The sequence below is a fragment of the Carassius auratus genome, chromosome 2 (genome assembly GCF_003368295.1).
Source record: "Carassius auratus strain Wakin chromosome 2, ASM336829v1, whole genome shotgun sequence".
Classification (NCBI taxonomy): Eukaryota; Metazoa; Chordata; class Actinopteri; order Cypriniformes; family Cyprinidae; genus Carassius; species Carassius auratus.
In genome coordinates this window covers 13,716,041-13,743,173 of record NC_039244.1, presented here as the reverse complement: position 1 = coordinate 13,743,173, position 27,133 = coordinate 13,716,041, and the positions used below count along the sequence as shown (strand labels likewise).

General features: G+C 37.7%; 1 pseudogene; it reads right to left on the bottom strand.

The window, feature by feature from the left end:
* The window catches only part of LOC113116523 (small conductance calcium-activated potassium channel protein 2-like), a 34,577-nt pseudogene extending 9,336 nt beyond the window's left edge, over positions 1-25,241 (bottom strand).
* Positions 25,242-27,133: the final 1,892 nt, after the last annotated feature.

The following is a 27,133-nucleotide window of genomic DNA, read 5'->3' as shown; positions in this document are numbered from 1 at the left end:
GCCAGTAAAAACGTATGAATTAAATAAATTTTGTACTATTTTGTATAAATTAAAACGAAAACAACTTGTAGCATTTTTTTAACAAAAACAAATCCTGGGTCTTTAAATTATTCGTTTTTTTTAAAGGTTAACTTTAAAGTGAGCATTAGATGATGGAAATCTAAAAATAAAAAAGCGGGGAAATGATTATGCACAATTAAATATTCAATTTAGCCTGATACAAATAAATAAATAAATAATAAAATTGGTTGATAACCAATATGGCACTGATATATATTGTGCAAAATCTGAAAATACAGCAAATTTATATGTACAACTACATTTATAGTATAGCAGAATACATTTTAAAAGCACTAATATCGGTTAATAACCGATATGGTTCCAATATATTGTGCAAAATCTAAAAATACAAATAGAGGAAATGAGTATGCACAATTAAATATCCAATATAGCCTGATACAAATAAATAATAATAATAAAAAAAACACTAATATCGGTTCATAGCCGATATATTTCTGATATATTGTGCATCCCTAATGCTAACTAAGTGTCACACAGTAGCGATGGCACCACATATAATCCCATAGTTTAGCCCCCCATCCCCTTACGTAGTTGACTTCATTTTCAGCTCACACTGCATGTTAGAGGCTTCAGTGTGACAGTAAATCCAGGCAAGGTTCAGACACAATATTCCAGTTCTCTGGAGGAAAGTAACATGCTTTATGCACAAGTAAAACACAGTCATCAGGACACGTTTAGTAGAATCAGTCCTTCTAGCAGGTCATTAATTGAGCATATGCTGTTAGTGAGCTGGTTTTTATTCATCTTCTGATTTCCGTCCTAAAACAACACTGCAGTAACTGTGTGCACCAAAGACAGCATACATGGAGATACTGTGAAGCATCTTGACAAAATGGAAGATATCATATTATAATATACCTTCTCAATAGCCTGCAAATGCTCTATTTCTGCCTATTCATATTTTGCTTTTCTGTTATCAAACTTTCAGCTAAAGTATTTGAGAAGGAGATATAGATGGAATGATGCATGGAATTGTATGTATATTTGGGGAAAGGACCTACGAGAAGGAAACTGTCTGAGTCATGCAGAATATTCAGGGAAAAGTGGGCAAGATGGGGGCGGAAACAGGACCGAGAGATGTGAAGCAATGAACAGGAGGTATATGAACTCAAGTGTGAATGATAAGCCAACGGTGCAAATAGCAGCAATGTTCCTCCAATGTCCCAGCCCTTCCTTCATTTCCCGTCCCTCCCATTCCAGACGGACTCCGTGCTCGTCCAGTCTCACACCGTTCTGCCCTTTGGGCTGGCCAGTGTGCTTAGAGAAAAGAAAATAGTGCAGTAAAAGGCCCAATTTAGCAGCACTTTGGAGAAACGAGCGCCTCTTTTGAATGACGACAAAGCAGTAAACATGAAGACTACCATGCTGTTTCATAGTTTACCAGAAGTGGGCACCCAATAATCTAGCATCCAAAAACCTTGCTTTCCTCAAGTCGGAGGAGACTGTGCTAGAATGGACAGCAACATTCCACCTTTTTGTGCTCAAATCGTCATCTATATGGGGCTAAGCGTTGTTCATCTGCTTAAACACATTTTCTGTGTCGTAACAGTAAAGGTTCAAGATAAATACATTTGACCTTACCGTTACAGCAACCTACATTTGAATACTATAAAGATTCAAAGAAAAGCAGATGTATCAGGTAAAATATAAAGATTTGTTTCACAGGTATTTATGAAGCTCTCTTTTGTGCTGGGGCGTATTATAGTTCAATAACAGCTGCTGAAAGAATAACCGGGAAAAAAAAGAGTTGCCCTCAGGCCTGTTTGTAAAGGTGATTTGAAGGAGCTGCTCCATTTTAACACAAACTCCCTCCTCCTCCTCCTCCCTCCTACTCCTGAGCACTTTAGAAAGAGACGCTTGATTCACAGTGCTGCACAAATCATAGCTTTCGAAACCATTAGTGCAACTTCTCTTTTGCGGATGGTGCCACATTCACACGTTATACCCTTTTGTTTTTATCAATAAATTAATCTACTGGAGTTTGTATTGTTCAGTCAGAGCTGGCGAGTCCCACCCCTCCCCCCTCTTAGAGCAGCAGTGGCACCAGCTCAATGAACAATGATAGGTTTTCCACGGCTAGAGAACGAGGACTCACATGGCATCCCTATGGAGCAGCATAGAGGGGAAATAGAAAGTACAACAGTGAATTATAGTCACACACACGCACTCGAAACCTCTTCCCATACGTTCATACAGGCACACATATGCAATGCAAATTACTCACGCAAGAAAAAAACCAGAGTGTGGGCAGCATCGTGTCGTGCATTGCAGCCGATGAGACTGGGGTGCAGAGTGCTGGGTAGTGGTATGGTGTAACATCAAAACCTTCACCTCGTTTACCACTCCAAACTCTTCATTATTGCCTGTTCAGTCTCTTATAAAACCCACAAAAGTGAAATATTGCCAGAGACTGCTGCTTTTGTGAACAGCCTTTGGGAAGTGCACCATCTTTCTGTCACAGAGATGAGTTACTGACACCTCTCCTTGTCATATCTTTTCTTTGGCAAAGCATTTCTTTTGTTTGCCTTACACTCTTAAAAGCAAAGGTTCTTTACCGGCGATGATAGAACGTTTAACATTCATGGAAACTGCCCATTGCACAAAAGGTTGTTTATATTGGTAAAAGGTCTTCAGATTACTAAAATATATTTCACACTAATAATAAAAAAAAATTGTTATTTTAAGAAGTGTTCACAGAAATGGTTCTTATATGGCATCACTATGAAACCCTCCTTATGGGACCTTTATTTTTAAGAGTGTAGCTGGAAAGAGACAAGGCTAGGTGTCAATATATTTTCCAATTTGGTTAAATTTTGATTTTAGTTTTTGTTTTCTGTTTAAAAAGTCATTTGTTTGTGACTCGGACTACACTGAATGCACTGTAGATTACTGAAGTCCAAATCATGATACACACCTTTTGAATATTTTACATTCTCTTCAAATTCTGGTAAAATATGCCTTTCTTTGTCGTAGCTTAGAGTAAATGATCTATCAAGAATTTTAAAGGAGAATGAAGATCGCAATTAATCTGAATATAACTTTTTACTCCGCTCTATTATATATTCATACTAAACTTCTAGTGCCCTGTTCACACTGACAGCATTTTATAGGCTACTGTTCGCCGCTAATTTTCGCTGTGTCATATTATTGCTGGGCTGCATAACTGGCCATAGCTTTTGAAAATCTCATCACAAACTAAATAAATAACCAGTAAAAATGTCAGTTCTCTTTCTGCTAAAAATGATCATTCAGCAGAGAGAAATGTTTGTCTAGTAATTGCAGCAGGTCATAAATGCATCATGCAATGAACAAGACAAACAATTATCAGTTTATGAATCTAATTGCTTGGGGTAACATTCACATCTTGCCTACAGTATCTCACAGGAGATGAATCAAGTGAAACTCCGCTGTATTCCTATTAGTGGTTGCCGCATTGCATCACCTCATTCGTGTCTGGATAGAATAAACATTTCTCAATGTGGTCGTATCACTGGACATTGGCAACTCTCACTGAAATCGAATAGCTTTTAGTTGGGGTTTTTTTATTGCGAGTTGCTGACAGTGCGAATGGAGCTTGAAGTTTCTGCAAAGAATTGAATGAATGAATTATGTTTAATTTGTGGTTAAATTTATTCTGATACAAGGCATGTGTTGGAGAGGTAAAGGTAAGGAGAAGCAGGTAACACAGGCAGGAATGGCAAAGACAGAGTACAGATAAAACAGTTAATGATCACTGTCTTTTTAATATAACCCATCCATCACAGTGCTGCTTTAGCCCAACAAGGCTCTTTATGTCCATTTCCTAATGTGCCTTAATATGTCAAAATCTACACTGCCTCATGGGATGAGATCATGATGATGCAGTTTTTGAAGTGGGTATCCCTGGGGCTCCTCAAGATTACCAAAACAAACCATTCCGCAAACAAACAATTAGGCAGTCATGAATTATTTAACAATTGCTAAGACTTCTTACAAAACATGGACTGGGATTTGTGGTGCAATCGCAGAGCTGATGGGAGAAAAGCTCTTCATACAAGCAGCGTGAGGCTGTTGGAGATGCTCCTGGAGGGAATGAGTGAGTGGGAGATGCAGAGAGGAGAGCGAGAGACAGAGACAGAAAAAGAGAGCAAGAGAGAACGAGTGGAGGGGAGGGGTATAGCTGTGTAGCTTGGGATCACAATCGCTGTGGTGCCATACCTTTCACAGACCCGAACGGTCCAGGCTGCGATGATCCAGGAGGAGATGCTGAAGACCAGCAGAACGGTGCCCGGGCAGATGGTCATAAGGGTCTTCATGACGAATCGAGTGTTAAAGTTGATCTTGTTGAGGGCACCTATGCTGCGTGAGGATGCGTCTGTGAAGAGTTTGCTGTGAAGGAGCATGACCCGGCCAATCAGGTAGAGGCGGAGGAACATGGGGATGGAAAGGATGATGTCTACGTCGGCGTCTGCCACGGAGGGCACGTAGGTGAAAGCCAGCCGGGCCGTCCATGTGAACACATACTGGCCCGGGATTGGGTGAATAGCACACACCAGCAGCTCCAGGACAATGAAGAAGATGCGCTCATATGTCATGGCTATCCTCCAGTCATCCGCCCCATTGTCGACCATGAACAGCTGTGGGGAGCAGGTGAAGAATAGGGTGTATTTAGCAGAGCGGTTAAGAGAAACTCAGACGTCCTCTGGAAAACATGTATTAGTGGAATGTAATGTCAGGTGATGCCTTAAAGGTGAAGTGTGAAATTGTTTTGATGGTAAAAACCTTCGGTAACACTTTAGTATGGGGTTCAATTCACACTAATAAGTAGTTGCTTATTAGCAGGTCTATTATTAACATATTGGCCATTTATTAGTGCTTATAAAGTACATATAATGCATGCCATCCATAATCCTACCCAATACCCTAAACTTAACTACTCCTTATAAACTATTAATAAGCAGCAAATAAGTCATAGTTAATGGTTAGTTAATAGTGAGAATTGGACCCTAAAATAATGTGTGACCAAACCTTCTTGTATTCTAACTTAGTACATACAGAAAACTATTAAACCAGCCTGATTCCCTCAAAAAGTGTAAACACTCACTGTAAAAAAAAATTAGAACAAAAACAAATAAAGGCAACATTATGGATTAAGATTTTTCAGTTGTGTCTGACTACTTAATTTTGCCTATTTGAATTGTATTGATCGCTAAATGCAAAGAAATATCAATTAGCCAGTAAACTCAAAAAGACGAAAAAAATAATAAATAAATAAAACGTTATTACTTGAAATAAAATAAAATATTAAAAACTTAAACATATTAGATTTTTACGGAGCCCCGCACATGGCATGCAAGAAAAAATAAATAAATTGTGCGCATGATTTAGCCTACAATTTTTTAATGCATGTCATGTGAGGGGCTCCGTAGATTTCAGGTATTTGCTAAGACAAAGTTTAATTTGATTTAGTACTAAAAAAAATAAAATAATGCAATAAAACTAATTCAATATATAAATGAATATTGAATAAAAAAACAAGTTAGAAAAATGACAAAAACACACAACAACATTACTAAAACTTTAACCAAACTTAAAACGAAATCTTAAGATAAAGCCAAAAAATAAAAACAACTTATTAATATTAATAAAAGCTATAAAAGCAGATCAATGATAATAAAATAACATTGGTCAAAGCAACAATGCATTTCAGCATTTTCAACTTAATCTGCCATGTTTCTATTCTTATATAGAGTTTATATTAATATTTATTACTAAAAAATCTGTTTTCATTTTAAGTCAGTAATAGTTTTCTGTATATTACCTTTATATATGTATAAACACATAGATCTCAGCACTTCACACATAAGCCTCAATAATGACAAAATCAACAATAACAGCATAAAACCATCAGCAAAAAGCAAAACAATAATTATATAAAATTAACAGCCAAATATAATCATGCGGCAATGCATGCTGGGAACGGGCAAACCCTTAACAAGTCAGCAATGCTGATGAATATAAAACTGCTGGAGTGGGAGTGTTTAGAAAAACATGCTTGAAAATGTTTTTGAATTATGTCTGTTGATATTCATCACACATAAATTACACGTTTCACCTTAAGATGAGTATTAATAGATCATTCAAATACAAGACACTCAACTTTTTATTCTTGATACTCAAGAACTAACCTGTATTTCCCGAGCGTGGTACATTATTATAAGACCAAGCAAAATAACAGTGGAAAGGCTGATAAGGCATTTCAGTGCAAATGAATATGAAGATTCCTGTAACAAAGAGAAACGAAACACACCATTAGTATGAACAAACACAGCACACAATCTTGCAGCTTCTGCTAAAGTCATAAAATCATGCTTACTAAATGAAACATTTTTGTATGAATAGATGCTGTCTAAACCATCTGCGTCACAATACACTGCAGTGCTTCACCCTGGAGGAGTTAATCCCCACTGTGTCAGGAACAAAAAAATGTGCTTTCCATAATATTCCCCATGGCAACAAATGAACCTCAAGCAATTGGAAACCAAAACATCTGATTATGTTCGATATTAGGTTTACTCTCTGTATAAACTCCCTATGACATACATGCACAATCACGCTCTGTGGGTGTATTTGATGATGTGAATACCTGAACGTTTTTTTGGGCACTGTCCTGTCAACTTAGTTTAAATGTGTTGGTGGGAGTGAGGGACTTGTTGGTTGAAATGTTAGTGTTGTACGACAAATCATTTGTTGGATTACAGATCAGCATGTTTCATACAGACTGGAAGAAGAAGTAATAAATGGTAAGGTAGATGTAGTTCAGAGCATAAAATGCCTTTTTTAAGCCATCAGCCAATAAGCCTGTATTTTATGATGTTATGCTTAAAATGTTGCTTTTACTTTTATTTATTTTTAACTTACTGTTTTGTAATAGAAGGCACAAAACAGGCTATCTTTATGCAAAGATTCCCAAATCAGAATTTCATGTTCTGCCAGTATGAGAAACTCAGCGAAGCGTGCATAATTTATATAACCACAGAAAAGCAATTAAAAGATTTAATTTTAACAGTGAAATTAGACTCCCTTCTCCCTTACCCCTTCTAATTTAACCCCAGGTCCCAATGGTCCCGCTACGAAAAAAAAAAATTAGGTCTGAAATTGTTATAAATTTCCCGAGTGACAGATTACATGGTAAACTAATTAATGTACCTGTTGGTCACCGCAAGTTTTTTTTTTTTAAAGGTCAGACTCCTAACAAACACATCTGGTGTGCCTTTCTTTCCTGCTGACATTCACATGCCATTGTTCGTTGTTGTTTTTTTCTTTCTTTCTATTTTTCATGCAAGATCAAGCCATGTGATAATCCGGTTAATTCAGCTGAATGTGACAGTAGCAGTGTAGCGGTTCTCTCCCACAGGGCTAGAAATAGCACAACCATTACAAAATCCACTTCTCAAGGGAACTGAGTGGTCACAGAACCAAACACCTCATTTCGTGGACCCTGCATTAAGAATTGCTTTGGGAGTTGTCTGAAACATAGGCCTACCTCAAAGTTTAAAGTATTTAAGCTCTCTAAGACCTCCAGCACTGCTTGTGAGAAAGACTACAAAACAGTAAGGAGATGAGAAGAGCTACATGCCAAAGTAGATCAAGGTGATTAAGAGGACAAATATTAATGAGATGTCTGTATGTGCTATGATGAAGCCTGTATATTCATATCATAAAGATATGAAACAATTTGTGAAGAACAGTGGGGTCCAAAGGACTGAGACTACTAGTGAAAAAGCTACTATTTTAAGTATAAGTATAATCATTTCAGTGGAAAGTTAAAGTAAGAATTATCAGGAATTTCAGTTTTTATGTTTGTCACTTTTGTTTTATTGACAGCCACATTCAAAATGATCAGTGTCACAAATTTATTTATTTATTTTATTTTTACTTTTTAACATTTACAAATGTATTTTTTAAAACCTAAAATAGTGCAGAAAATTGCTTATTAATTTTTGCCACATTTCATCAGAAGACCTATTGTACCATCTTCACACCATCGCAATGACAAAATCTTAATTGTAAAGTAGACAATTAAATTATAAATAAAGCACAGATTATATATATATATATATATATATATATATATATTATTACCATCTATTTTTGTAATGAACAACTCTGACATTATGAAAAATAAATAAAATAGAAAAGACTAGAATAGAATAATAGTAAAAATAATAGTATTTCTTTTTATTTTATAACATTTAATTAAAGATATTTTTATTTACTTTATTTAAATTATATTTTGGTAACACTTTAATTTACACTGTCTTTGTTGCTTATAGTAATAACACTAAATTACATATAATTACACAGAACTAACCATAATATTTCATATATATTTCAATGATATTAGCTTATTCAATACTGTTACAAGAACACTTGAAAATAAAAATTACACCTTATTTTACACTGTCTTTGTTCCAGTGCAACTGTACATTTAAGTACTGAGTAATATTAACTAACAACGTTGTAGGGTTAAGAATAGAGCTTGGTTTAGGATTATTGCATGTAATTATGCATAATTTACTGTTATTACTATAGTAAGTACATGTAATCTGTGTTACAAGGACACTGTAAATTAAAGTGTTATCAAATAAAGTATAACTAACATTTTTAATCCAAGAACTTTCTTTTTCAAACTTTTGGATCCCACTGCTTATCATGAGCGTAGTTTGTGTATTTGTTATGAAAAATGCAAAAGAAGGAAGCACCTACCTTAGTGTAAACCCCCCAAGACAGTTCAGTCTCTGTTACCATGACAACGATCCCAAACATACCGAATATCAGGGCATAGTCACTAAGCCGCTTGCGCTTCTCAAAAAGTGCCCTCCTGTGGCCCAACTTGTAGCCAATATCTTTATTTTTTTCTGTGGTGCGTTGCCACTCTCTCGGACCAGGCTCTCATTGGACGCCTTGCTGGGGTCCTCGCCACTGCCCTTGGAGACAACCACTTCCAGGCCGGAGCTGTGAAGAGTCTGGAGCGGCTGGGTCTCAGAGTCATGCTCTGCTAGGTTGCGTCTTGATGCTGCCAGGCTTCCCAGTGGCCTTACCACTCCTCCATTGTACTTGCAGCTGTTCATGGCTATCTGAGGGAGTGAGTGACTGCTCTCAGAGAGGGAGGGCTTGGATCCAGCATGGCTCAGCTTTGTTCGCTCAGCATGTGCCTGTCAGCAAAAATCAAATACAGACAAACAAGTGTCAGGATCATATACACTGAAACCCAGCATTAATCTGCTCTGTTGGCACTGCTCCATGACCGTGGCATATTTCATCTGAAGACCTACCGCAACCTCTTCACATCACAGTGTATTGCAATGACTAAATCTTAATTGTACAGTAAACTAATTGATGAATAAAATAATAATTTAAATATATATAACCAATAATGGTTATTGTCATGGTGTAAAGAACAGAAACTGCTCTGTGTTAATAACTGGAATCTTTTCTGGCAGGATCCTAGGCTTTTTCGCGCTGATGGCCTGCACCCCAGCAGAATCGGAGCAGATCTCCTTTCGGACAACATCTACAGGACGTTTCGCTCCATATGACTAGTAAGCCAGTTCTCAAATAACTGTTATGATGGCTTTTGTTCTACCCGCTTAAAGCTGCAGTAGGTAACTTTTGTAAAAATATATTTTTTACATATTTGTTAAACCTGTCATTATGTCCTGACAGTAGAATATGAGACAGATAATCTGTGAAAAAAATCAAGCTCCTCTGGCTCCTCCCAGTGGTCCTATTGCCATTTGCAGAAAGTCATCCACTCCCGGTAAGAAACAACCAATCAGAGCTGCGGTCAGTAACTTTGTTTGTGTTCAAAATGTAGAAAAAATTATATAATAAGCGAGTACACCATGAATCCATTTTCCAAACCGTGTTTTTGGCTTGTCCTGAATCACTAGTGTACACCTATAATAAGTGTTTATATTCTGACTATTTTAGATTGCTTCGGGGGTACCGCGGCGGAGTAACCCAGTACCTTTGTGATTCTTCATAGACATAAACAGAGAGAAGTAGTTCCGGCTACGATGTTCTTCCGCAAGACACAAGCAGTTCAAAAGTTACCTCAGCTTTAATTGATAGAAATACAAGTGCCGTCCAATCTATTAAGACTGTGTCTGTTCCCTGAATAGTAAGGTCAAAATATAAATCTAATGTAGGATCTAGAAAAAATCTTTTCGTGATCAAACCAGAAAAATTTAAAAAATAGAACAAAAACAATTTTTAAAGTTTGGGCTCATAAACATTAGATCACTCACACCCAAAGCAGTTATTGTAAATGAAATGATCACATTGATGTACTCTGCTTGACTGAAACCTGGCTAAAACCAAATTATTATATTACTCTAAATGAGTCAACCAAACTACTGTTATAATCATGATCCCATCAGACTGGTCGTGGGGGAGGTGTTGCAACAATATATAGTGATATTCTCAATGTTACCCAGAAAACAGGATACAGGTTTAGCTCATTCTAAATAATTCTGCTTAATTTTACACTGTCAGATATGCAAAATAAATCTATTGTATCTCTTGCTCTGGCTACTGTGTATTAAATCGTACCCATAATTCCTAGAAGGATTTGAAGATTTCCTCTCAGACCTTTTGGTTACATCTGATAAAGCTCTAATTGTCTGAGATTTTAACATTCACATTGATAATACAAAAGATGCATTAGGACTTTACTGACCTAATAAACTCTTCTGGAGTCAAGCAAACTGTCACCAGGCCCACTCAGCGTTACCATCTGGGCAGAACTATTGTTCCAGTCACCAAAGACAGATTCGCAAATAACCTACCTGATTTATCTCAAATGCTCTGCGTACCAATAAATACACATGAACTAGACGAAATGACTGGCAACATGGGCACTATCTTCTCTAATAGATTAGAAGCTGTTGCCCCATCAAATTGAAAAAAGTTAGAGAAAAATGTACTGTGCCATGGTATAAATGTAATACCCACTTTCTCAAGAAAGAAACTCGTAGTCTTGAGCGCAAATCGAGAAAAAATAACTTGGAAGTTTTTAGAATTGCATGGAATAACAGTATGTCCAGCTATAAACATGCTCTAAATACTGCCAGGGTAGAGCATATCTACAAACTCGTTGAAAATAACCAAAATAATCCAAGGTTTTTATTTTGCACAGTGGCTAGATTAACAAATAACCAGATGCCACCCGCTTTAAATATTCCCTCACAGTTTAATAGTAATGACTTTATGTATTTCTTCACTGATTAAATCAACCTGTCCTCCAACCAATACACTTGTATAGGTCATTTGTCCAAATCCCTGAAACATGACCCATCAGAGCGTATACTACAATTGCGCACCTATCGGCAAAAGGTCTTTTTCATATTAATGTTTTGTACTCTTTTATTTGCACTCTGGTTTGCATTTCGTTTAGCTCAGTCGGCAGGTTATTGCGTTATACCATGATGTGTAATCATGCTATAATGGGTTTGATCCCAGGGAATGGACGTGCACAAAAATGTATATGCTCAATAAATCATAATTTAGCATGATTTCTGTGAGGGTTAGGTTTAGGGGTGGGGTAGGTGTGGTAATTCGAACGAATAAGCAACCTAGTAAAATATGTAGGAAATACTTTGAGATCGGTGTAAAAAGCCTGCACATTGCATTTAAATAAACGTGCGTTTTGATTGGTAATGACGTTATACATCATTTCATGACGACAGACGCAACGCGATACTATCATTATTTTTATGCCCGCTAGAGGGCGCTTAACTTTAAAACGTAAATATAGGACGTAATAAGGTCCTATATGGTCGTTTTCTTTTTCGTTTTTTTTGGAGGACAAGCTCAATTAAATAGATAACATCAGAAATACAATAAGAAATGTAGATTTTACAACATCTTATACTTCAGTTTCAGCCATTGCACCTAAAGAAAAACTGCAGCACTTTACGACTATAGGACAGGAAGAGCTAAATAAACTTATCACTGCATCTTAACCAACAACATGTTTATTAGATCCACTAAATTACTTAAAGATTTATCTGTAGCAGAAAAACTGCTTCTCAATATTATTAACTCCTCATTATCTTTAGGTCACATCCCAAAACCATTAAAGCTGGCAGTTATTAAGCCTCTTATTATAAACCAAAACTAGATCCGGGTGAACTGGCAAATTATAGGCCTACTTTAAATCTTCCATTCAGATCTAGGCTGCATCTCATTGCTTGTTTTACTTGATTTTAGTGCTGCGTTCGACACCATAGATCATGACATATTCATAGATCGATTACAAAACTATACAGTATTAAAGGGCAGCCTCTAAGATGATTTAGATCCTACCTGTCCGATCGCTACAACTTTGTTTATTTAAATGGGGAGTCATCTCATTTATCACCAGTGAAATATGGAGTGCCACAAGGATCTGTCCTAGGTCCTCTGCTATTTTCAATATACATGTTGCACCTTGGTAATATTATTAGAATATAGGGGATTACTTACCACTGTTATGCTGATGATACTCAACTATATATCTCAATGAGACCAGATGAAACTTCAAAATTATCTAAGCTAACAGAGTGTGTTAAATATGCAATAATTTTTCCTATTAAATTTGGATGAGACAGATATATTACTTATTGGACCAAAAAACAGTACACAGAATATCGTAAATTACAATTTGCAACTAGATTGATGTACTGTTACTACCTCTACAGTGAAGAATATGGGTGTTAAATTATAGACAGCAACTTGTCTTTTTAAAAAGAATATATCCAATATTACAAAAACAGCTTTTGCCAGCTTAGAAACATTGCCAATCTACAAAATATGTTTCCTGTTTCTGATGCAGAAAAGCTAGTTCATGCATTCATGACCTCTAGACTGGACTAGATGCTCTGCTAGGTGGTTGTCCTGCATCCTCAATAAACAAGCTACAGGAAGTCCAAAATGCAGCAGCTAGAGTCCTTACCAGGTCAAGAAAATATGATCATACTACCCCAATTCTACAGTCTCTGCACTGTATTATTCTTTAGCTTGGGTTAAACTAATTAATTTTACTTGTTTGGAACAGCAGCTATGCTAATTATGTCTTTATTTGTTTCTCTGTAACTAGGATCTACACAAGCTTCAGTCTGGATCCAGAACACCTGAGAAGAAGATGTCACCCCCTCAGAGGACCTCAGATGATGCTAACCCTGAAACAACAAACAGAAATAACAAATTTTGCTATACTGTAAGTGTGAGTGCATTATATAATAATTGCTGTTAATAGTGTTCATCGTCTGTTTGACTATGTATTTAACTGATTTTAATTAATTTCTGTCATATGCACATAAACTGACAGTCACCACTGATAAGCTACAACTAAATATAGTAGAAACTTAACTTTCTGTAAAATTATACAAATAAACTTGTATAAACTTGAACTGAGTTGAATTTTATATATATATATATATATATATATATATATATATTAGGGCCTGGACTTTAACGCGTTAATTGAGATTAATTAATTACACCAAAAATAACGCATTAATTAAGATTAATTAGTTACAGAAAAAAATTTCCCGCATTTTTAATAACTTATTTTTGCACCGCGGAACGTTTCTCACTGGATGAGTTTCGGCGGACCGATTATACTGGAGCACCAACTAGCGTTCGCATGTCACCGCAGCACATGATCGAACCTCAAGTATCACCTCAACGCAAAACATATAGCAGCTAGCGTGATCTTTACACTTTATGTTGAACTATGTATTATTTTGTTGGTGCAACTGGCAGTTTATGTTGAACTCTTTATTGTTTTGGCCAAGGTTATTGAGAGTTGGACTTAGTATGTTATGGCCTCTGAAGCAACAGAGAGATGTTTTCTAATAGTCATGGTTTCCAATGTTCTGAATGTAATTGACAGTATTGTGTTTTACTTAAAAAACACTTTACAGAAGGTTCCAGCACCTATAAGCTTCCTGAATTTCTGAAATGTACCTATTTCTAAATTGTTTGGTCACAGCTGCTCCCCATCAGCCAGCACATTTAAAAGGAGCACACGCTGCACTCAGAGGACGGTCTCGAACCGAATGCAATGCTGGTCTATTCCCTCTCTCTACTCTTTTCAGAAAGCAGCGAGTGACCGACAGTCCAGCCACTTTGGAGCACGTCTGGACACCCACTTTTACCCTAACCGTCACAGAAGAGCACGAAGAGCACACGGGAAGCAACGGCCACCGGAAAGCGGAGGAGCACATTTCACCAGGCACATCACTACGTTCAATAAATCCACCCTCTGGGGCTTTTGATTTCACGTACCCCTTTTCGAGTGATTCTTCACCCCGTGACAACATATATATATGAATGAATCATCTACATTTGTCCTACTCTGACATTATGAAAAAAAAGAGACTAGAATAGAATGTTTGTAAGCAGGATAGTATTTCTTTTTAGATCATTACTCTGAAAGTGGAGAAATTACCCCCACTAAACAGATGTGCAGCAATCGTGATGGTTTGTGGCTAAATATCACGATATGGGGAGGTATAATGACGTTTGGTTGTTTCACTGTTTGCCTGGAGTGAGGAGTGGGCTTTTTGAAAGTTGTGTTTTGAAAGTTGTGTTCTCTTACTCCTGAATCAGGGTGTCTCTCACAGTTCAGCAAATAGTGGTAAATGGATTCCAAGAGTGGAGCTAAAATGTTTTGAATTCTCTCAGTTAGGCATGATAAGATCATGAATTTGTGTTGATGATTAATTGTCATTCAAATAATTGTGATTAAGTATTTAATTGTGTTTTGTTGATGTCACTTACAGTGTAAGACTGATACATTATATTTATATTTTAGGGTACTTGGAATCATATCATTAAAAAGGCTCATATGAATTTCTTAAATGCTCTTAAAATTTATATTTTAAAACTTTTTTATTCTCTTTTTGTTTAACTTTAAAGGGGTCATATGATGCTGCTAAAAGTAACATTATTTAGTGTATTTGGTGTAATGAAATGTGTTTAAAAAACACATTATTTTCCACATACTGTAATACGTGTGCTGGTGTGTAGAGTAACGCGCAAGTAATCAGGGGAATGGAAACAGGTGGGGATTAATCAATTAACAAAACAAGGAGCGGAACATGACCAAAATAGGGAAACACAAAAGAAACAGAAAGTCCATGAACCGGGGTCCAAGGCAGCGCTGAAGGCACCTGTGACCGAGGTGGAGGCAGGGCTCCTGAAGCCCGCTGCGGAATGGGAGTGACTGAGGATGGAGGTGGAGCTGGAGGGAAGGAGGAGCCTGACAGAGCCGGAGGGATGGAGTGATGAGGCGAAGCCATAGGAGTGGAGTCCAGAGATGGCGAATGGTCGACGACTGACCAAGGCGGAGCCGGAGGGACAAGGGAACCCGGTCGAAGCTAGTGGGATGGCGGGCCATGGTGGAGACAAGGGAGCTAGGTGCCAAGGTGGAGCCGAGGTGGAGTCCAGGGCTCGGAGGCTGGAGGCGGAGAAAGGGAATTGTCACACCAAGGCGGAGCTGGAGACTGGAAGTCCCGCAGCGAATCATCACGCCCAGCTGGCGCTGACTGAGGGTGAGCTGCGAGACTGACTGTCACCAGCGGAGATGGGGTTGAGCAACTGTCTGGTTTGAGAGGAGGTGGGAGAGGGAAGCTGGGAGGGAACACAGATGGACTTGGGCTGGGCGGAACCAGCGGAGATACAGGAGATTCAGGGCAGGGGGATGACGGCTGGCTGGTCTCTGATTCGGGAGTGGGGCTCTTCAGCAGGGCCGACGGTGAATGGAGATCCATTATTCACCAGCACCCACTCCACGAAGGAGGCAAAATCCTCTCTGGGACCGTTCGCTGACAGACATGCCTTACACCGCTCTTATAACACCCTTACAAGCCGGAGTAATTTATTACTTTTCAAGCCGGAGTAATAAAAAGTACAGAGCGAGCGGTCTGGGAAGTTGGTAAGGTACGCCTGATCGATAAAGTCCTTGTTTTGTTCCTCCAGCAAATGGTCAGACTGCTCCAGGCATAGGAGCTGGACAGCTGGGATATTAATTCCGGAAGGGGGAAAACAAAACAAACAAAAAAGGAAAGAAAAATGCCGCTAATGTCACTTTTCAGTCCACTATTCTGTAACACAACATGTGCTGGTTTGTAGAGTAGCGCTCACGATGAAGGAGGTATTTATCAAAAGAGTTATTTTAATGCTCACAGGAGAATAAGGGCACATCCAACACAAATCTTGAAACATAAGAACTTAACATCAATACATCAATAGCGGACAAGGAGGAACTAAACAGACAGGGTTTTTAAACACAAGGAAAGTAAACATGGGAATGGAAACAGGTGGGGTTTAATCAATTAACAAAACAAGGAACGGAACATGACCAAAATAGGGAAACACAAAAGGAACAGAAAGTCCATGATCGTGATACATACTGTACATTATTATTTCTCCTCTGTGCCCTGCCTTCTGAAACGCGTCGATTTTCACAAGGCTCATCTCTCTGGAAAGCGAGGTGTGCTGTGATTGGTGATTTCTAGTCGTGTTTTCTTTTGGAAGGCAAATACAAAGTAGTTTCGCTCTCGCAATGGAACAACGTCACACACCACTGCCTTGAGTGAGCCGCTGCCGGATTGAGTGAGGTGGGTGTCTTGAGAATGGCACGGCCGGCGGATTCTACAAAAGAGCGTACCTTGGTCTTGCAGAAAGCCTATCCGACGATCCACGATGCAAAGTTGATGTATTTCCTCAGTGACCAGCACGGATCAGCTCCAGGCATGATGAAGCAGATATCATCCTCTTTTGGAAGGCCAAACAAAGTATTTTCGCTTTCAAAGTGAAACAAACAGCATCTATACGAGATGGCGGAGGCGGCAACAACAATACTACAACGAGAATAAAAGGTACACCTTCTTTCTTTGCATGAACATCTGTGTGTTATGAAAATCTTCCCACATACTGACGTAGATATGTGGGGCCGTGTTAGAACGAGCCATTTCAGGGGGGCGGGACGAGTGTTAACTTTTATAAAGAATATCTCTTTGAACTTGAGACTTTAGTCTTTGCAACTTCACAGATCTTTTTTATTCACCAAGAGCTTGTAACACTCCAAAGAGAAAGGAAAAATTTTAATCGCAACATATGACCCCTTTAATATTCTCGGTCCTCTTTATATTTAAACTGCAGCCAAGCAAAACTGTATATAATATAACATAATATAATATGTTTTACAGCAATGTTTTTCATATATGTTCTTCATTCTGTCTTTAAAGAAATAAAATAAGCAACTCATCTCCTCACCCAACGAAGACGTGTCATGAAAAACTGTAAGAACCAAGAATGTTTGGCATTACGCGAATAATTTCATTCCTTTACCTGCTTAAATGTCCTCGAAATAGAAACTAGAATATTATCACAATCTACAATAATTGCAGTTATGTTAAATACCTGCAAACAGACAAGTAACCAATATTTGAGACAGGCCTATTCACACTACTTCTTATTTATATAGAAGCAATATTAAGGCTGATCCGATATAAAAATTCTGGCCAGTAATTACATTTATTTTAATATCATGAAAGATAACTGATATATGGCAGATATTAAAATTGATCACTAAAAAAATAAAGCAATAGTCTGAAATTCTACAAGTTTTTAGGCATCATAACGTCATAATTTACAGCAAAAATTCAAGACTGCATTACATTTTTAAAGGTAAACTTTAAGTGAGTTAGATGATGGTAAAGGTAATCGAAAAGTAAGAGTAGAGGAAATGACAATGAAATATCCAATATTGGTTGTTACTGATAATAAATGATAATAATGATAATAAATCAAATTCTCAATGCTCATGTATTGAACACCAGTGTCAGAGGTAATTATCACAAATATTAGGGGTTACAACATAACATAGTTTTGTATTCTATTTCTATTTATTGCATTGTTTTGGACTTGCACTGCAAAATCTACCATTAGCAGAACTATTATAACAAATTACTGACTAAGACAAATGTGTGTTAGCTGTCAGTCACACCTCATATTTGCATGGGATAATCACATTCACAACCCAATCTACTTACAAAGAAGCTATTCATTAGTGTTACTTTTCTATCTGCTTAAATGGCTTTTGAGGAAATGCTGTAAAATTAAATCTCAGTCCACACTGAAAACAATATGCATATCATTTTGATCAAATAAATGGAATGTATAAGTATGCCCTTTACATATACTGTGATTACAGCCAGTTAGATTGATGAAGAATGCAAAACGTATCATCATAGACGCTCAGTTACAGTGGCTAGACAAAGAGACTTTCGGGTCTAACAACTTGGTCTTGCATACAATACAACTACCATTTCATATCGACTCTTTCCTGGATGTTCTGAACTTAATACAACACCATATTCCAAACAGCCCATCAGCTAATTGCAAGGCTGAGTGTTTCAAATTTTTTATGTCACTACTATTAATAGTAGGCTCTGAACACAAGAGAGGCCACTTTGAAATATATGGTATTAAAATCCCTGCAACCATTGCAGCGATAGTGACAGGAGAATATGCCAACAGAATCATCTACCTTTGTATGAAAGCTATAATGCAAAAATGCATTACTAGTAGGCATATCATCAAAAAAGATCAGTTTTGTACCAGAGGATGAGGAGAGGGTACTTGGAGTGCATTATTCACCGTTCTCTGTGCTTACATGCGTTATGTAATCTTTCAATGTTTCCTTCTAAAGCAACTAGGACTGACCTGGTAAGGTCACATTCAAAAAGTAGATTTATTGTTTTAAAAAAAATCCAATGTACAGACTATTGTGAAATACAAATCTTGATACGATTTGTAACATTTTGATTTCAGGTTTAATCAATTCTGTATTTAGATGTATTTTTCAATACATCCCCATTTCTTAAAATTTGCCAATTTAAAGTCCACCTGTAGCAAATCGATGTGTTTTTGTAAGAAAAATATCCATATTCAAAACGTAATAATCACTTGAATCTAGCTTGCGCTAAATGTTGTAATTGGAAGCAGTTCTGGGGGAATTACGTACGAGGTCAGCATTGTGCATGTGCTGCTCGGAAGTCACGAGCGCAGCAAAGCAGCAGAGAGATCAAAACAAAACAATGGTTACTAATTATCAAACGGTATCAAACGAGGATTTGTAAAGAAGAATGTCGGAAGATTTCGATATATGCCAAGAGGAGACTGGTTTTCCTTTGCTAACATAAGGAAACTCACCAGCGCAACGCTGCCCTCATACTTCATGCTCCCGGAACTGCTTCTGTGTACAACTGTGCCAGATTAAAGTGATTATTACGTTTTAAATATTTTTCTTACAAAAACACATGTATTCACTACAGAAGGCCTATGTCCACCCCCCGGAGCCACGTGAGACACTTTTTTTTAAGGATGGGAGCTTTTTATGTCACTTCTTTTGGACTGAAGCACTGCAACACCCGGTGACTACAGTGATAGAGTTTGGAATAGCCAGGACAATTTATAATATAACTCTGACTGGATTCATCTGAAAGAAGAAAGTCATATTCACAACACCATTTTCAACTAAAAAAGGAAATCTCTTTTTGACAATTGATTTACACAACAATGCCGTTTTGGAGGCATGAAAATGCAAACCTTTGAAAATGGGTTCCAAAGATCAAGTTTTTGAAAACGACACCATTATCATCTCTGTTACACTGTCATGTAAATTAATCCTTTATCTAAAAAAAAGGGGAAACTTTCTGATTGCCACTGATGTGAAATGTTTTTTCATTCCTTGTGTAACACATTTCCTGTTTTCACGTTGGCGTTTTGACCATTAGCTATCACTAGTGAATGAAAAGTAATAATTCCATTTTCACCAGGCTCATTCATATGTTTTTATGTAATCATCTGTGTGGTCAGCTGAGATAAAAACTACACATTTCCTGACACGATTCTCTGATGCTGGACATTATTATATCGCACAAAGAAAACACAGAGAATGTGCCCACTGGCCACCGAACACCTCTGTGATTATTTTCTGTATTACGGGCTGTTGTGGCTGAATGTCCTTCATGAAACCTTTAGAGCAAACTGATCCCATTTAAATGACCTTTTAGTCTGAGAGGAAATGAGGTGGCTTGGAAGATAAAGAAAGGAAGAAAGACTTTAATAGAAGAAGGGACCTTTAAAGGGTTAAATATAGACCTTTCCTCTTCTTCCTTTTTATACAGTTCTTCCTGAAGCAGACTTTCTGGCTTTTTGAACAATAGCGTTAAACCCGGAGGTGGTGTGACCCTTAATAAACAGGAACCTCTGTGAGCAATGCTGCAGCTCTTTATTGTACGTATAAAAGACACGTGATGCTAATAATATTATTCGTTAAAAATGACTTCTGATATCTCTCTCTCTCTCTCTCTTTAACATATACTAATGATGCCACAAATGCAGAAAACCGCACTACTATTTTTTTTTTGACAAAGAGAAGCAATGGCTGTAACACAGGTTTAGACACTGGTGCTTAACCATATCAAACACAGCTTCTAGTCTTCAGTTTGATCGCAGTACCACTGCATTAATACGGAGATAAGACTGATATGGCATTAAATTGCTGATTGTTTTCTTTCAAGTCTTAAATTTTTCATCATATAATGTATTAATTAATTATATTAGAGAGGTTTATCTGACGTTTCGCATGACATTACTTCAACAACAGAGCAAGGATCACTTAGCAAGCAAAGAGAGGCCAGCCAAAAGGAAACTCTTAACACTGACAAGAAGGAAGAATGGGAAAGTATTTACACAAGCAAAGCACAGAAGTATATGTTAAGCCTTTCAGAGCACAATGTCTGTGCTTGTGGAACTGTGGATCACAGAGGCCACAATAGCAAACTACTATTAAGTTTCAGTTTGTGTCACAGGATATTGTAATTGATCGGTCCCTCTCAGCCAAAATAAGTTTTTGTTTAAGCCATTAGGGCAGAACAGAGTGGATGGACAAAATGTTACAAATGCACAGTAAAGATATCAGCCTACACGAGTAAACCGCTTTTTATAAAAAGCAGAACAGTGCCGCATAGTCAAAATGTCATGCAAGTTGAGTTATTTATTAGGAATGCAATGTCTTTATATGCACTTAGCTGAACAAGCACACAAAAGTGTTTTTATTCCATTTAAATGTCCGATTTTAAAAAAAATCTAATAAATGATGGCTTCCCTTGTTTTCATCTCTTGGGATAACTGCCAGTGTGTCTGCAGAGTACAGCTGGACACATCTTGAGTGGAGCAATCATGATCTAAGGATCAAAGCTTCATTTAATGATATAATTAAATGAAATGGAGCATAAATAAATGGATGTGCGGGACAGATATTGAAGGTTATTTGTTGCAGTACTTCAGATCAAATGTAATGGATAGTCTATGTATTCCAAAAGTCCTTTTGTTTGTGTTACCGGCAGAGCAACGTGTCTCCCATTAACAAAGGTTGTACAAAATAGAACACAGTATTCAGAAGTACTAAAGGTCTCTGACTCCACCATGCACGCTATATTCTGCCCAACTGATAAGACTCTCTATCTAAATTAATTTCCTTTGACAGTATACTCTCATTAGTATCCTTCCTCTCAGCTATCTAGCATCAGATATCAAGAGGTTTTTTTTTTCTTCTTCTTTGAAAAGGTCAGTTTATTTTTCTTCTTTTGTTAGCTTTCTTCCTGCCAAGTGCTGCCAGTGCTGCGCTCGGGTTAAATCCAACCTTGAAACTCTGGAAACATAATACTAAAACATTTTAGTGAAAGGTGCTGTGTGTAACTTGTTCATGAAACTCATTTGAAAATTATTTTTAGGTTAGAAAATGTATTTTTTTTTTGTATTATTTTTACATTTTACAAATGCATTTTGTGACAATAGTGGTGCAAAAATTAAACACTTTAAGGTCAATTATTAACCACAATGTAAAAAGAAGAGAATCTAATCAAGGAAAAGTGATTTGCATTAGAGATATGTGATATGGTATGTTTTACTAAAGGGACATTATGTTGCTTGATAAAGAACAATGATTGAAGCCAAGTACTACTGCAGGAAATGGATTTGTGCTGATTTTGATCTAATCCACGTTTTAATGACTACATTTTTTCCATATATTCTGTATTTTTTTTATAAGCCCTTACTCTGTGAGACTTGGCTACTACTACCCAAGAAGATAAGCCACTGTGATCGACCTATAACAAAAGGTATTTCAGGACCTGAAAGAGAGAGCATGAAGAAGAATGGAGAAATGAATGGATCCTCGGTGAGTGGCATCAGATAACAGGGTCAGAAAAATAAATGGAGCCCTGGGAGCTGTTTGAGTCTTTTGAATGAACTGCAGATGAAGGCACTGGTGCAAAAAATAATGAGGGCATCATTTGGACACACTGTAAAAGTGGCACAGATTCATACAACACAGTTATCTACAGTACTCTGTAAAAAAATAAAAATAACTAAGGTTAAAGATTTCTGGAGTATATTTAATAAGAAAATTATACTAGTCTTTCTACTTCAAAAAGGTCCTGGTAATTCAATGTGTTACTGTTTATTTAATTAACTTTGAAATTTATGAGTAATTTATGAGTGAAAACTGTTTCTACACCACATTTTTTTCAGTATAGTTTCATTGTGTACATGTAAGCAGAGATACAATTGTTTTAATTTTTTTCCATATAAAAGCAAAAATTAAGTAAATGATTATGATAGCTTAACTGAGTTATGAGCGAAACTGGATCTAATTTTTGGTTATGTTCTGTCCTGTGTCAGACGGGTGAACAGAAGAAAGGAAGAGTGAAAACTGACATTAAATCCATCAAAAGTCCATAAACAAACCTTTGAGCCTTTTTTTCTACAATTTCAGTACTAGATTGCTTACTGCATCTCTTTGACTTTGTATGGCTATAATTATTAGTCAAAATTTATTTTCAAGTATTTAGACTAAAGCTAAATTATAAAAAAAATCTTTATTTCTTATACTATATACTTAATTGTTGAATTTTCAAGTGGCAATATGATGTCCAAACTTTCCATATTTAATTTTTTTCTCACTTGAATTGTCATGTTTAACTATATTTTAATACACATTTGGGCACTGCAATTAGACTCTTCATAAGAGAAATAACAAGTTTTGATGCACTACAGATTAAATGCCTGTGTGTGTCTGTGGTGTGTGTGTCTGTGGTGTGTGTGTTTGTGTGTGTGTGTGTGTGTGTGTGTGTGAGAGAGAGAGAGAGAGAGAGAGAGAGAGAGAGATGTGAAAGTCACAGTGTGTTTTTATGTCCGCGTGAGAGTATGCATGAGAAGCAGTGTGCTTGATGTCATCGTGTTGATGGGCTGCTTTCGAATACATGTTTTAGCAAATCAAATGAGCCTCCTCGAAACATGCCGATTATTCATTTAAGGCAGCAAAAGAACACCAACAATAAATAACATAGGACAGGCGTGGTCGCATATTACGCTGCGTAAATTCTCAATTTGTTGCATATTGAAAGCTGTGCTTGTGCCCCTACATAAATAACCTACCTTGTGTTTGCTTGCGCGATTTCTCCTGTCCTGCTCGTCGTGGGGCTCTGGCCACAGTTGACTGCTAGAGCCGTACGGGGGGCTGCTGTTGTCACTACTAGACACCGACGAGTTTCTCTCTAGCGCGCGCTCGCATTGATACGGCTGACAGAGTACGATTTCCCCCTCCTGGTACCCGCTGCTGTCTCGGTCACTCTGCTGCCGCTGGAGGCTGTGCTCCTGCGCGCGACCCTGCTGATGCTGATGCTGATGCTGATGCTGCAACAGCGGCGCCTGCTTGTTTCGGAACACTTGCCCCGATCCGCTGATGCAGTAGGTGACGGGCAAGCTGCTGCCCAACAGTAACTGAGCCTGAGGCTCAATTACTTGCCTCTCCTTTTCTGCTTCCTCGCGTGCATTTATCTGTCCTTGACAAGAGTTTGGCAAGAGTAACTCAAAGGAGGGGTCCTTTTGTTGATTATAATAAGGTTGCCGCAGCAACTGGTTTTGGTCTCGACGCCCCCCCTCCTCGGTGCGACGCTGTAAGATGTCTTGTTTGTAATTAGCACTCTTTTGGCGAGTATCCCGTGTATTAGAAATGTGCGAAGGCAGAGGCGACGGCAGCAGATCAGATGGGGAGGGCTGCGGGGAAACTGAAGATCTGTGCTGAGGAGAATGGCTGCTCTGCGAGAGCCCCTCAGAATGACACTGATAGCCAGATGAGGCCCCTGGAAACGGATGCGGCTGGTTGTCGTAAGGCGCACGGTCAGCGTGCGCAAGGCTGCAGTGGCCGGTCAGAGGCACGCACTCGCCGTTCCTGGTGCCGCGGTCCGGACAGGACTGTACATGTTGGCTGTGATGTGAGGAGGTGGATCGCTCCTTTATCGATGGCGGTGGGGGCGGCAGACTAAAGAGCGCGGCGACTGGATGAGATCCTTCCTTTTGACTGTCACGAGCGTCCGCGTCGTTGCTGTGCTGCTGGTGGACAGCTCCCGCGTGCCGATGCCGCATCCCCTCAATATCCGCGTCTTGTTGTGATTGCTCCTTTGCCTTGTAAAGCACCGACACCCATTCATTGCGATGTACCCCAAAAGAACCGAACTGCCTCGTCTCATTGGTGGGCTCGAGCGAGACCTGCCTCTTGACGTCATCGCCGAGATGAACACCGCCTTCGTGTGAAAACCGCTTTATGTTTACAGTTGATAAGATTAAACCTGAGATGCGAACTAGGTATTAGCAAGGTCATGCACACGGCGAAAGCTGGATGCCTTGACTGGACTGACATTTTCATGCCTGTGCCATTATTAAAAAGAACAAGCATTAAACACTTCAGGGGACAAGTGCGCCTCTTTTATAAATTGCTTATGCTTATTACGGCATAATGTATGTCCAAACTTGCGTAGGCCTATACAATGGGAACCAAGTGTTGAGTGGAGGGAAATAGTTAAACAATAGCACACGAGCATATCCGTTACTACAAGATTATTGCGAGTCTGATATCGCTTTTATAATTGTTGGGATTATCAAGTTTTGATGGACAAGGATTAAAACAAAGAAAGAAACATTCAGACATCATCTGTGAATCAGTTTGACCAGGTGTAGAGAACAAACTCGAAAGAAAAATTTGCTCACAAAGATCATTAGCAAAAGGTTATTAGCCTACAAAAATATCAATTGAATTTAATAATAGTAGCCTATATTCATTATAGAAATCTCAATGTATCTTTTCCTTTACGTGATGTTTCACTATCCCTTCATTCCCTGATATTTCCAGATTTTCCATGACTGTGGAAAATTATGCTTCATATTTCAAAAACTGACATTTTAGACAAAATGTATACTGTGACTGTGTTTAAAATGCTCTTTACTCCAGACGGCTGCTGCTCACTACTCTGCACCATTCACATACTCTGGTCTATAATGCCATTCACACAGAAAAGAAGATTGATACAGCGAAACATTCCAGTGCTGTTATTCCAAATCAATAAACTTTGTGACCGGAACTGACTGTTGTATAATGTGGAATAAATCACACTTGAAAAACACAAGGATGATGACTAATGAAGAATGGATCTTCTATTTAAACACAAGGTGCTCTGTCCTTGATTGACACACACTAATCAGGTGGTTCATTCTATAATAAATTTACTATGCCATCCTCATGTAGTTCATTTGAAAAGATAATGCATATTCCATTACCAAAAATACATTAAAGAATTGAACACTGCATGGAAAATTATGAAGAGGTTTTTATCTGATTCTCAGCTGTCATATCCTCCAGAAACATTCTCAGTCAGAATCATTGACTCACATGCGGTTGTTAAATATCTTAAGTGCAGACAAACAGTTCTCAAATAGAAAGACTTTTTTTTTTTTTTTTTTTTATTTTGTATCTCTTAATAAATTCTCCACCCACACATATTCCAGCTTGTGCAATATAGAGGTCTCAGTATAATTTTCATCTTCAATCACAGAATGCCAATTCATCATTCAGTATGATAAAACACACATTTTACATGTCAGAGATGAAAGACTTCAAGCTTTTGTGCAAGCACAGATATAAATAACTTTCCTCATTAATATCAATGATAGTTTACTGAGGACATCCCATTATGCTGGATGATAATGAGAATGGAGATGAGTGTTGGAAAGAATGAAGATAAAGATGCTTTCTATGGTCCTGAAAAAGACCAAACCATGAGAGCTGTTGATCAGGTATTGCTTCCATTGTGAGGACTAAAAAGACAAGGTCACTGAAACCTGAAATCCCCTACAGTCCAGGGACTAACGGTCCCCACATGAAAAACAGCTTAATAGAAAACAATATTAGAAATAACTTTAATCTAAATTCTATAAATACAGAAAGATCTGTGTGGAGTATATGTTTATGGAACCGAATTTGCTTAGTAAAAAGAAAACAGATAACCCTAACCCTAACAGATAACAGAAAGCACCAAACAATATAAAAAAAATATTATTTGCTCCTATGTAGTAAGTAGGCTCTTACAACTTATTAAATTTAACCAGATTTATTAATAGGATATGGCAACTAAATAAAACTATATAATTATATAAACTGATATCACCACACTATTAAATAAGAAACTGCAACTGAAATCGAAAATTGTAACTGTTGTAACATTTTGATACTTTTTAAATTTTAAATAAAAAGCTACATTTTCAAAATCCCATTATTTTATATTGGTTGAGTTTTAGTCCCAGCATGTCAGATGGCAAGATATATGCAAAGTAAATGTCAAGGCATTTTGCGATCCTGTCCATACTTTTTGCAAGATTCAAACTCCATTACTGTATTATGAGCACAACGTACAGTGTTATACATACTGTTATCAAATTTATCAGGAAAAAACATCTCTGTAGTTTTGTATAGAATTTTACTCAATATGAACAGAGAAGAATTTAACAGCAAGGGTTGGTCTGCTGTAGTACATCCCAAAATGAAGTACGACAGCCAGTGTGAAAATGTAAATCTCTCTCACACAAACATATGTAATGCTTCAAATGCCTC